Here is a 12,601-nt window from a genome sequence, read left to right as displayed (position 1 = left end):
GGCTGGCAGCACTTCCACAACAAATGTGCTTGAGGATAAGTGCACTGCAAGAACCTCAGCTTATAAACCAATAGCTTGGAGCAGATGGACTCAACCAAAAGCTGAACAATGGGACTGTCCTGTCCCTTCTCTGCATTCAAAGAGCACTCAAAGAAAAACTCTAAACCTATTAGAATTTGCCAGAACAAACGAAAATAACAGGCAGCTCCATCTCTGAATTGTATTTCCTAAGCCAAAAGTGATATTTTATTATGCTGAAAGAATCTGTGAGCGATGTGATGTCACTATTGCTTCTCTTCTCTGGGAAGGACAGAAACATGTCTACTTTTTTATTTATGACAGCCTCTTTTAAATTTTACACATTTTCCTTGATAGTCAGCTTGTCTCAATACTTTCTTTCAAAATTAAGAAGGAAATGGAAAGCTAGCAAGGAAGATAGAGTCTCTGCAGTGAGTCCTTTTATGTATCAAGCTAGTCAACAGAGAATGTCTTTCACAAAATGCCCCACAATTTGTGGTAAAAAATTCACGCTGCATGCATGCAAACACCACACCAGCTCTGCTGCATTCACACCCTGCTTCCTTTGCAGCACTCAGATGATGTGAAGCACTCACAGCCCCTGTCCATGGGTGCCAAGTTTAGAAAAGCTCTTTCCCACCAGAGTGCCTCAAAGCAGGACGCACAAACATGAGAACTGCACCAAAATAGCCAGCAGCAGGTGTGACTGCAGGAGGCTGTGGGAACAGCAAGAGGGATTTCATCAGCTGAGCTCCAATCAGAAAGCAAGCCACAGGAGGTGACACTTTGCAGACTCCTGCCCCAACACACTCTCACCCCACAGCACCAAAAGAGATATGGCTTGTAGGAATGTGCAAAGCAGGATCATAATATGGATTTATACGGCTGGAACCCAATCAGCACGGCACAAATTGAGAACTGTGGGCTTGAGCATGTGCCAGGATCCAGAGTGCAGTCTCTGCAGTGCTCCTGCTCCCACAAGTTAAAACTTGTTCTCCTGCATCTTCCATCTTCCCTCCACATGATGTGCCTTCTGTGCTAATCCATTTGTTCTTTTGCACTGACTCACTCTCTTTCTGGTTTGCTGCTGGGAAGGACCAGGAGAGGGGAAACACATATTGGGGTGTGCTAATGGCTCTCCTATCTGTCTGCTTCCAAAATCAAGAGGCTGTCTGCACTCTGCCCACACACGCACACATTCTTCAGTCCTCCTGGATTCAAAGCTTGAATGCTTGACGCAGGTGGAGCTGCACAAAGGGCACTGAGGAGGCTCAGGAGGAGCTGCCAAAGGCAGGGAGGAAACACCAGCTCCCATGGCCCTGGCTGCCACTGGCTAAGGTGGACACATTCCAGCCTCTGCACATCTCTGGCTCTTCAAAGCTGACAATCACATTTGGGAGGTGGCATGCTACATGATCAGAGGTAAGAACTTGAATTTTGTTTAGTTTTTTTAACAATAAGCTTATAGCTAGCAGTGAAGAAGATAATAGACTGACTGCTTGCCTAGACTAACAGCTGCTGAGAAAAGCAATAGAGATCCAAGTCTGCAGGGTAAGATGGCAGCCTGTGAAGGCTCAAGAAGTTCCAGATCATGTAAGACCTTCCTTTAACACAGCGTTTTCACTGCAGGTGTATTTTATGCAAAGCAAATTTTGAGGTTATCAAGCCTCTTTATTTCCCTCATATGCCTCCCCCTTTCACAACTCATCTTTGTCCTTCCTCTCATTCCTTTTGCCCCCCCATCAGCCTCCAGAAGCCAGAGTACATCCATGTCTCCTGTGCCTGCACTCCAAACCCACACAGTCTTCACTTGGCTCCTAAAAACTCAACCCACTTCAGCAGAATTACAGGGAGAAAGCTCTGGTCCTGCCACATTTCGGATCTGTTGCCCCTTGTCCCTGAATTTTTGGGGTGCCAAAATGAGTGACTGCTTGAGCCCTGCTGGATGCAGGCAAAGCAAAGCATGTGTCTGCTCCCATGAACCAGTCAGAGATTCTTAGCACCGTCCCATCGTATCACCAGATACCCTTAATTCATTCCTTGTTGAAAGGAAATAAAAAACACCACCACCACCATAAAACACAGCTAAGAAAGAATTTTCAACACGTCAAATAACATTGCTCTGAAAACCCAAGGCAGAGGCAAGGAAGTTTGTGAGGCGAGGCAGACTCCTCCTGACACCTCCATCCCTTGACGAACGCGCGCTCCCGAATCCCGAGCCCAAGCCTGCCATATAAGGTGCTGATATCTCTGCAAAGGCAAGACAAGCTTTAATGCTGCAACTAAAAGGATGAGAGAACATTGCCTGGATCTGGCAGGTCCCTAAAGAGGGAGTGAGCTTTTCATCATAAATGTTTCTTCAGTTATTTGGGGAAAGAAACGCAAATCGGAAGAGAAGTTACAGATACAACAGCCCCAAAATAATGTTTTCCCTCCTAATCTTCTCTGCGTGGCTTCTGACCGTGCTGTCTGTTGCAGTTTGCTCATGCTTTTTAAGATACAGGAAAAAAAAATATGCAGACAAATCACAAGGCAGTGATTATTACTGAGTTGCTGCCTCTCTTCATAAGCTCGCTGTACCAGGAATTGGCAAACAACCCCCAGACAAACATGCTTTCAACTCATTAAACAACTACAATACAACGCACTTATAAACGTATTTACTGTAACTGAGTCGCATTTTTCATCCAAATATCTGACTGGCACATGGTCCAGAGCCAACCTTTCAGCAGCTCCAGGTTATACACACACTTACTCCCCAAAATGAAAAAGTTGGGGAATATTTGGGTGCAGCATTCCCTCAGGCAGAGACGCGGTGCGGGCGTCGCTTTGCCTGCAGCTTTACTATCGGCACAAATTTAGCCAGAAACCACCACCCAGCCTCAGACTGCTCCCAACCCTTCGCAAATATGCCACAACTCCCCATTCTTGACTCTTTTTTCTGCTCTAAGCAGCAGTGTGAAAGCAAGGAGCCCCTTTGCAGAGGCACAAAAGGAGGCGAATCCATGCGGCGCTGGGATGGAGCAGGGCAGCTCTTACCTCTCCCTTGGGATGGATGAACGCCCGGAGGGTGCAGGAGCCTGGGGAAGATGCAGCTCAGCCTTCAGAGCAGCACGAGGCCTGGCCTGTGCTCATGAGCTGCCCCTGTCAGATTTTCCAACAGCAGAACTGCAGCCAAGTCCCTGCCCATGCCTGAAGAATTTCCTGAACAGCATTCCCGTTCTTTTTCTAACTGCTTTGAAACCACACTGTCTGTACTTCAATAGGGCTTTGTCAGGCCAAGTTACAGCTACTGGGCTGGCTCCAGCGAGCAATTGAAAACACATGTGTTTTGCATTAAAAGCCCCCTTCTCCCTGCACACATTCAGACACAGACACCCCCGTCTGCACCCAGCCCCGGAGCCTGCCTGCCCTGCCATCTCAGTTAAAAGCAATAAAGGGATTATGTTGGTGGAGATTTTCTTTGGGAGAAGGAAAAATGGGGTGGGAGGGATCCCATTCCCACTGATAACACCTCACCCTGCCTCCTGTGCTTTGCCATGGGCACTCAGGTGAACAGCCAGCTTTGCCAAATCCCAGCAAGCAAGGAAGCACAGGGGATAAAATTTCAGTTCACCACTACTCTCCCCTTACCTTTGCCTCTGTCTCTTCTAAAACTATGAGAAAAGAAAGCATATTTTTAGCATCTCTAGACTCAGTTCAGCACATCAGAACTGTATCCTAATCTTGACACATACTCCTGTATCTGCTTATACTAAAAATAATACAACTATTTTTGAGTACTTTCATCCCTCTCTGCTTTCCAGCTGTCCTAACCTTTATAACCCAAAATATTTTAAGCACCTTGCATTTCTTTTTAAAGAACATTAACACCGCTCTGGCATTGGCTTAAGGAAAAGAAATAGAAGATATAATGTTATACCTTGAATCAGAACGGGTCCCAGTTCTTAAAATCTGTAATCATTTCCAGGCAGCACCATGGGTCAGGGCAGCAAGCTGGGGATGCCCCGTGCCTGGCATGTGCCTGGCAGGCAGAGCTGGAGTAGATGTGGAAGCACACATGGATGTCCCCCTTATTCCACCACGGCTAAGTCCCACCAAAGATGAAACACAGCAGCAGAGTTGTCAAGGTAACAATATAGAAAAGAGACAGTTTAAAGAGAGAGAGAGAGATTTTTCCCTCCTAATGCTCCTTTTCAAACCGTGCACTCCACTTCTTTGGGGTTATTCTGCTCTGTGGTTTGCAGAGGTGTGGTGGGCAGGTGAAGTGTTTACAAGGGATAAAGGCTGTGGAGATTAGAAGTAAAGAGAGCTCTGATCCAGCACTGTCTGAAGGCAGAGGAAATCTGCTGCCTTCCACGGGCTGTGCCTTCAGTCCATGGCAAAGACTCATTCACCCACAGGAATGGGAGATCTGCCTTTCACCCATCAGCAGTGAGATCTTACAAAACCCACGTGGGATGGAAAGCCTGCAGTTCATCCACCCAAGCTGCTGTGGCCACACCATGCCTGGCTCTTGCCTGCACTCTGCCCTGCTGCCAAAATGCTGTTTCCCTATTCCTGCCAGAGCCACACAGGGGTCAGCAGTGCTGCCCTCATGCACAGGACAGATGTGGGCAGCCTGGACTGAAAATCAGTGGGGATGGATCCAGACTAGGATGCTGTTCTGCAGAAGATAGGATGAAACCACACAGTCATCCTGCCTCAGTTTGCAAGACTTACAAACAAAAGGTGAGCACACACACAACCACTGGTGGTGGCATTTCACATCTATTTGCACAGCTTGTGATGAGTCAGCTTGTGCCAGAGCAGACATCTGGATCACAGATCACAAGAACTGTCTGTGCAGCTCAGAGTCCCCTCCACAAACTACCACAGCCATGGCAATCCTCTCTGGGTTGGCAACCAGCAACAGCTGAAACCAAAGGCGCCTGTACCAAAGTCTCTGGGTATAAACAAGCTGAAACAGAAAAATATGAACTGCAGATTCACATAATTAGATTTTCAGTTGTACAAGACAATCAGGCATCTGCAGAGCTGTTTGCAAGATGATAGCAGCCCGTGCCTTCTGTCTCAAATTTCCCTGTGGTCTTTATTCAGCAAAGCAGCTCTGGATGGGGCAGGCAGTAACTTCAGTGGCTCACCGTGTGTTTTGAGTTAAGCACATGCTTTAGTGCTTTGTGGTCCAGGACTTTTTATGGCAGCCTGGCTCTGGCAGGATCATTAGTCCAATCATTTAAAACATGGCAGTACAGCACTTTGAGATTACCCAGTTCTTTACATAAATACAGTAAATCAGTGGGTTTCACATTTTTCTCGCTGTGCAGACCCCTAAATATTTGACAGAGGTGGTGCATAGCCCTGTAATCATTTCACAGAGAGAGATTCCTCCACACCTTACAAAACCCCCTCTTAACTTGTCATTTTTCCCTGGGGATAGTCCCCAGGCCTCCCATACATCCGTGGCCCACAGGCTGGAAACTGCTGCAGGAGATAACTTAATCCCTTATTAAAAATCTAAATGATCTCTTCTGTTTATGTGATGTACTTTCTATCTTCAGAATATTTATGCGAGCTAGCAGCAGGCTGGCAGGTAGAGACATGGGGAGGTGACAGCATTAATACTGCATTTTTTCCACTGGCATAATTAGTAGGCCAAGTCTATAAATATTTACATTAAATCTGTCAGGCATCACACCAACCTCACTGATAACTTCAGGGGTGTCTTACTGTAAACTGCATTAATGCCTCACTATTTTGTCATCAAGTAACACATAAAATGCTCCTTCAAGCTAAGCCACTTTGAGTGGGTTGTTTTTATCTCCTTCTCATTTGGGTGCAGGGTTTAAAGACACTTCAAGCATCAGAACTGTGGCTCCGGGACTGTTCTATTTTTCTGTTATTGAGCTATCATTTGTATTAGTGCCAGCACGACCAAAAATATATGAACCTTGCAAGCATAAACCTTAAGTTGATGTCGACATAACTATCTGTGTAACTGCTATTATTCCTCAGAACTGGCAGGGTTATGAGGATTAAAAAAAACTACTAGAGCTCTTTGGGAAGATGAAAACAAATTAACCCCCCTCAAAGCTTCAGTATCTTTGCAGCTGGAGACTGCAACACATAGGGACTTCCATTTTGTGCAGGAGATCCAACCCACCTGGATCCATGAATTTCCACACTATGAAGAGACCTACAAAAGACAGGAAGCAAAGTTCCTTCTCTACCATTTATACCTGCCCTCACTTTTGACAGCATGTTCTAGAAGCAGCTGGAATTTATCTAATATTTACTGCTGAATTATCAATATTCATAATTAATTTCATTTAACAAATAATATCTATTTACATAAAAAATGAAACTTGAGATTTTCATGCTGTGCAGATTTCCAGGAACTCTCTCAAGCATTCCCCAAACCTTCCTAAAAAATTCAGGGCAAACCAAATATGCAGAAAGAATCAGCATGTAAACGCAGGTGTGGGTGCACCTGGAGTGGAAGAAGAAGTCAAAATGAAAGTTTTATTATCTGAAATAATTAAGGAATTCCTTGGTTTGAGCTTTCCCTCCAAATTATTTCTTTTAAAATCCATTAAATCTCTCAAAGTATCACAATAGAAAAAATATAAATGTTTAAATATTTTTAATGTCTCAACTGAAAGAAATCATCTGCCAAATTATGATTATTTTAAATCACCCTCAGCCTTGAAGCCTTTTAAGAGCTCTCTGGAGTACCTGTGTGCAAAGGGAAAAGCCAAGACTCATTTCAGCTCCATCTCCTTAAATGCAGAATGAAGGGAGCTGATGGATTAGAAAGTTAACTATTTTGGGTCAGGAGCAGCAAGCTGAGGAGAGGCAGCACTGGGCATTGCTGATGGATTCACCCAGCCCTGAGCATGCAGAGAGGATGGAGGGCAATGCCATGAGACGAGGGGGTTGCTGTAGGGGTGGAATGCTGCAGTGAAGGGAGAAAACCCTTCCCTGTGTGTGCAGGGAGTGATTCTGACTTGATGGCAGTGAGCAAAACCCTTTTTAAGTGCTGGGAGTGCTGAAGGCACACAGGTCATCAAGCAAACACACAGGGCTGAGATGGACTTGTTGGACAAGTGCAAAGGAAATGGGAGAAAATGAAATGTGTGTGTTGTGTGTGTGTGTGTTTGAACATGGCTGTGAGCTGGAACAGACCTGCAGGGCCTGCATCCCCCTACACCCCCACCCACTGCTCCAGTTTCTTCACAGGAGATAAATAAGGCTATTTCTTAAAAGAAGGATAAATATAGGACTGGTCATGAGATGCAAGATCTGTTAATTCTTGGAGACTAAAGAGAAAGAGGGACAGAGCTGCTCTTGTAGACAGGAGTTCCAAGGATGCTCTAAATTTCATACAGATGAGAAACTCAGGATCAGCAGAGGTGGCCCTGGAGACCCTGATACCCATGACACTGAATTATTTAGATCTGAGTACTAAATTTTCCTTTTCTATTCATCCCAGACTTCGCAAACAGTGCAACAACATAAACAAATCAAAGGAAACACAAGAAAAAGTCCTGTTTTCATAGTAATGTTACAGGTGGGCTGGGCAGCAGCAGGTCAGGGCAGGAGTCAGTGCTGCTTGCACAAGGCCAAAAACACAAGAGGAGCTCAAGAGAGGGACTGAGCTTTCATGAGAGGCCAGGCTCAGAGAGCTGCTGCTCAGGGTCTGGAGTTCAGAAACATCCACATCTCTGCTGCTGCTATGAGACAAGGATCAAAGTGGCAAAAAGTCATCACCAAAGGCACCTTCCCCTGCACAGGCTCAGGAGAGCTGTCAGCAAGGGAGGGCGGGAGGATGGAGGTACCCAGCACACCAGAACAGCAGCAGGCTCATGCTCCCCTGTGCACACATTGATGTGCAACACCTACACTGAGAGCAGCTCACTCCCAAGGCTCTTTTCTCCCTTTTCTCCTTAGGGTCCAAACCTGCAGACTCCCTGAGCCCATTTGCAGCCCGCAGCGTTCCCAACCCTAAAGCTCTGTGCCGTGCTCCTTTCCCCACAAAAGCTGCACAGTGTTCACCTGTCAGCCAAAAAAAGCCACAGCCAGGACCTCACCCAGCCCACCCCTCTACCCCAACTGCTGCTTCATAATTATTTTGATGATTTCAGCCACTTTCAGGCTCTTCTCAGAAATAATTTAAGGCCAGCAGAGCTTGTTAATAGGTAGAATGGAAAGTGTTCCTTTTCATTTCTCTGGCAACATTAATGTAATTATCCTGAATAATTCTCAAACTACATGGGCTGTAATTTCAAGGCAATATTACCATTACAGAGCCCTGTTCTTCCAGCCAGCATGTGTCATACTTCCCATCCAGAGGTTATTTACCAATATTCAGAAAGGTCTTCATTTACAAACAATAGGGTCTCTCCATTTGCAGCACTACAAGGGAGCAGGATGGGTGTCACCAGGCAAAAAGATGTGCCATGTCCCTGGCTTCTACTCCTCTGGCATAAGAAATGCAAGGGGGGAAAAAAAAACCCACTGCAAAGATTAATTCCATACAGATATAAGAGCAAATATTCAGTTGGCAAGGCCAATAATTGTTCTACTATTAAAGTCTTAACAGTATCCAAATTCATTACTCTTATCTGAGCAGCCTCAGGCTCTGTTCTTTCAGAAATTAGGTTCAAGGCACAGAGCTGCTCTCGGAGCTTTGCTTCGATGTGTGCCCTGACCACGACACACAGTCACCTCAGCCTGCAATAATCATCTTCTGGGGGAGCATTTCGGTTTCTCTGCTAGGCCTGTTGTAGTGGAGAGTTTCTGAGTATGGATGTGCCACTCTTAGATTTGATGCAGAGCAGTTTCTGGTCAGGCAGAGCTGTTCAGCAGCCTGTGCTCATCACAGCCTTTCCCTTTCCAACCCAGACTATTTTTATTCTGTCAAGAAAGAAGCTCTGCTTGTACTTACACTTAGGTATCCGATTATATCACAAAGTTTAGCGCCACCCAATGCTCCCAAATTTGGCTCCACAGAACAATTTCCGTGGGCAGCAGCTCTGTATTTTCTCCAAGCAATTAGCAGGACTCTTGCAGAACACTAACGAGGCGGCCTGTCAGCCCAGGACAGAGCCATCTGTTTTAACGAGCTCTGGGGTGTCATTCTGGACAGCAACACTTCTGCATGATGCTGTGACACTCCTGAGATGGGCAGCAGGGACCTTCATCCATAATATCTGACCAAAGGAGAACTCCTGCCCTCCTCCTCCTCCTGTGACAGCATCAGGCTAAAACTATCCAGATCACACTAGACACAGCTGAAGACATTTTTTACAATGAGGGTGGTGAAGTACAAGAACATGCTGCCCAGAGAGGTCCCTCCACCCATTCTGGACAGGATTTTGGCCAATCTGATGTAGTTGAAGATGTCCCTGCCGTTGCAGGGGGCTTGGCTCAGATAACCTCTAAAGGACCCTCCCAACCCAAACCATTCCGTGATTCTAAAACTTTATGTACAGCACCCACTCTGGGACAAGCAGCAAGGAGACAACAGATCTGGTAACCAAAATAGTGAGCAATCTTTGGCTAAATTTTGCAAATTCTTTCCCTCTGCTTGTATTCTGCAAGAGGTGCTAAGGCACGTGCTGTTCATAGAGCAGCTCCTGACAGAATGCAGACACTTGGAGCTGTAGCACATTAAAGAATGATTGTGCTGATATATAAACAAACACACACACTCACATATTTTAAGTTTCAACAAAGAACACTGGGAAAGGTCTAAAAAGCTAATTCCTTAGAAAATTAAGCTACACTGAGATTGTGTCACAAGGAAAGAAAAAAGATGCAATGGCTTGAGAAATAAATGCATGCTTGTATGTCAGTAATTACACCTGACCTTTGCCAGAGAACTCAGTAGGGCAGAGGCATCTTGGTGAGGATGTGTACTCCAGAAATCATGAAAAGGCCATTGTGCAAAAATTCCAGACCTGGATTTCTCTACAGGGATACACTCAAGGGCCCCTCCATCTCAGTATCTCTGCTTCAGTCATTGGCAGGACATCACAAAGGGTAAAAAGGCATTTAATTAGGGAATCCCTTTATTTCTGTAGCTATTACCTCTCAGTTTCTGAGAGGATTCCTTGTGCTCTCCTATACCTAAGCAGGTTTTGGAGCCTGTGCTAGGAGGATTTCCTGTGTGTTCAACAGCATCAGTAAAGGTTGCAACATCCAAGAGAGTTGCTGAGACCATTTGCACTTGCTCTGCTCTCCTCTTCCAAACGTTTATCTGATTCAGCAGTTGGTGAGGTTTAACCCTCATTGCAATGTCAGAGGGCTGCTGCTGCTCCCAAATCTCTCTGTGACCCTAAGAATAATGCAGAAGTGCCTGTAACAATGTTTGTTCCCTTCAGCGTACAGAAGAAATAATCAAATGTCCTGTCCCTTCCTCCAGAGAGCCAGAATACAATTTGGTTCTGGCTTTGTCTCTTTGTCCTACAACCTCACAGCTCTGGTGTTGGATTCCTTGTGAGCACAGTGACCCAGCAGCCCCCACCATCAGGGATAATATTCACTGCAGAAGTAGAGGAATGCAATGAAGTTCCTCTTGCAATACTCATTTCCACATGTCAGAAAAATGAGAGGCTCATTTTGTGACTCCTCTGCATAAGCAAAACATCCTGTGGTTTGGCAGCAACAGGATCTTCTTTTCATGAGTAGGACACAGGGAAAACCTTGCTACATTCGTGTATTTTGAAGTGGAATTTCATCACTGCTGTGATTAATGTCAACATCATTTCTGCCCTAAATTCTCCATTCCCGCAGGCTAAAAATACCTTCCTGGATTTCTTGGTATTATCCAGTAAGAATCACAATGGGAGAGAGGGCAAGGAGAGAAAAGGAGAGAGAGGTGTTTTTTGCCTTTCATCCAGACTTTGTTTTTGGGCAAAGTAGCTGTCAGGGAGGTAAGAGAGATGTTCCAAAAAAGTGAGGGATTTTACCTGCCCACATTTCTCCCCAGGTTATAACAAAAGTTTATGTGGAGGCTTCTCAAAGAGTAGAAGAGTTTTCATGTTATGCCTCACTCAGAGCTATATTTACAATGGTAGTTTATGAAGTTGCTAACTGTTAATTTAAAATTTTTTTTGCTTCTGCTGCCTTTTTTTTTTAAGTGCCCTTGTGTCTTATTCTCATTTTCCAGATCTGTCCTGCCTTCTCCATTTCTGTGGGTCGGGGACATGCTCAAACTGGTAAACTCCCCCTCCACAAAAGCAGGAAACATGCAAAGTGAAAAACTAAATCCCTTTCCTACAAATCCCAATTCCAAATGCAGAGATGAGGATCTAGAGGTGAAGCCCTATGAGAAGCAGCTGATTTGAGGTTTGGTCAGCTTGGAGAGGAGGAGACTGAGGTCAGACCTCACCAGGGAGTGCAGCTCTTCCTGAGGGACAGCTCTGATCCCTGCCCTGTGTGACAGCGACAGCACCCAGGGAAGGGCTGGAGCGGTGCCAGGGGAGATTCAGGGTGGAGATGAGGGCAAGGTCCTTCCCCCAGAGGGTGCTGGCACTGCCCAGGTTCCCCAGGGATGAGCACAGCCCCAAGGCTGCCAGAGCTCCAGGAGTGTTTGCACAGCACTCTTTAGCAGAGGGTGGGATTTGTTGGGATTGTCCTGTGCAGGGACAGGAGCTGGACCTCGATATCCTTGTGGATCTTCTGTGATTCAACAGTTCTAATCAATAGCTGGGTGTTTTTGTAACTCTTCACCTTACTGGAGACCAGCACAAGAGAAATCAATGCAGAGCATTTACCCTCAGCTGTCTGTGAAAATAAACACATGCATTTAAGAAGTGTGATCTTTAAGTCACAAAAAATGCATTGCAGCAGTGGGGTTAGATGTGAATCCTGCAACAACTGTTTCTCAGATCCAGAGCATCTGGCAGGAGCAGCACTGGGCTGTGTTCACATCAGTGCTGCTGAGGAAAGCCTCCCCCTCTCACCCTGCAGCTATTTATCATCATCATCCTCACACGAATCTGGGAGCAGCTTAGCATGGTGGCACAGTCTCCATCCTGGCTGCCACATGGAGTTTAAACTGATGTGCCTGCAGCACAGCCTGAGCCTCTCCTGTAGCCTCAATGCCTCAGGTGGTTCCTGGGCTGGAATGGGAGCAGCTGGGGCAACAGAACACGTGTTGGGAGCACGGTCTGGAACAGTCACTGAGTTTTATGGGTTCATCATGCCAACACATAAACCTTCTCCCAGCAGGGCTCCTTCTCACTTCCCTGTTTTTATTATTGTACAGCAAGATCTGAACAGCAAATCCTCAAAGGTTAACAGGCCTGTCCAGAAAGTGCAAGAAACAGGCTACAGTCCATGAATTTTAATGCTCCACATGACAACAACATGCTACTTCTGTACTGGAGAGCAGCCCACAATCAGCACTGTTTCAGTTATTGGGAGAGATGACAGAGGAAAGGTGCAATAACAGCTGTAAGACAACCTGCCTGCAAATAATAGCAAAGACCACCATAAAGATGGGATGGGAGAGAGGGGAAATAACACAGCACAGAAACCCCAGCAAGGACACCTCCACCTGCAAAAGCCTGTGGCT

The 12,601-nt window shown here is 45.9% G+C and overlaps 1 protein-coding gene across 9 annotated transcripts in view; it reads right to left on the bottom strand.

Moving 5' to 3' along the window:
* The window catches only part of SGCD (sarcoglycan delta), a 313,783-nt gene that overhangs the window by 134,132 nt on the left and 167,050 nt on the right, over positions 1 to 12,601 (bottom strand). The window contains exon 1 of one of the 9 annotated variants that reach the window (XM_059483994.1): positions 3,058 to 3,169. The exons of the other annotated variants lie outside the window; for them this stretch is intronic. The gene's annotated coding sequence lies outside the window, so the exon portion shown is untranslated. Of the gene's footprint in view, positions 1 to 3,057; positions 3,170 to 12,601 lie in introns of those variants that run through there. 9 annotated transcript variants of the gene reach the window in all.

The sequence above is a fragment of the Ammospiza nelsoni genome, chromosome 16, assembly GCF_027579445.1.
Source record: "Ammospiza nelsoni isolate bAmmNel1 chromosome 16, bAmmNel1.pri, whole genome shotgun sequence".
NCBI lineage: Eukaryota > Metazoa > Chordata > Aves > Passeriformes > Passerellidae > Ammospiza > Ammospiza nelsoni.
This window is presented reverse-complemented; position numbering and strand designations above follow the sequence as displayed.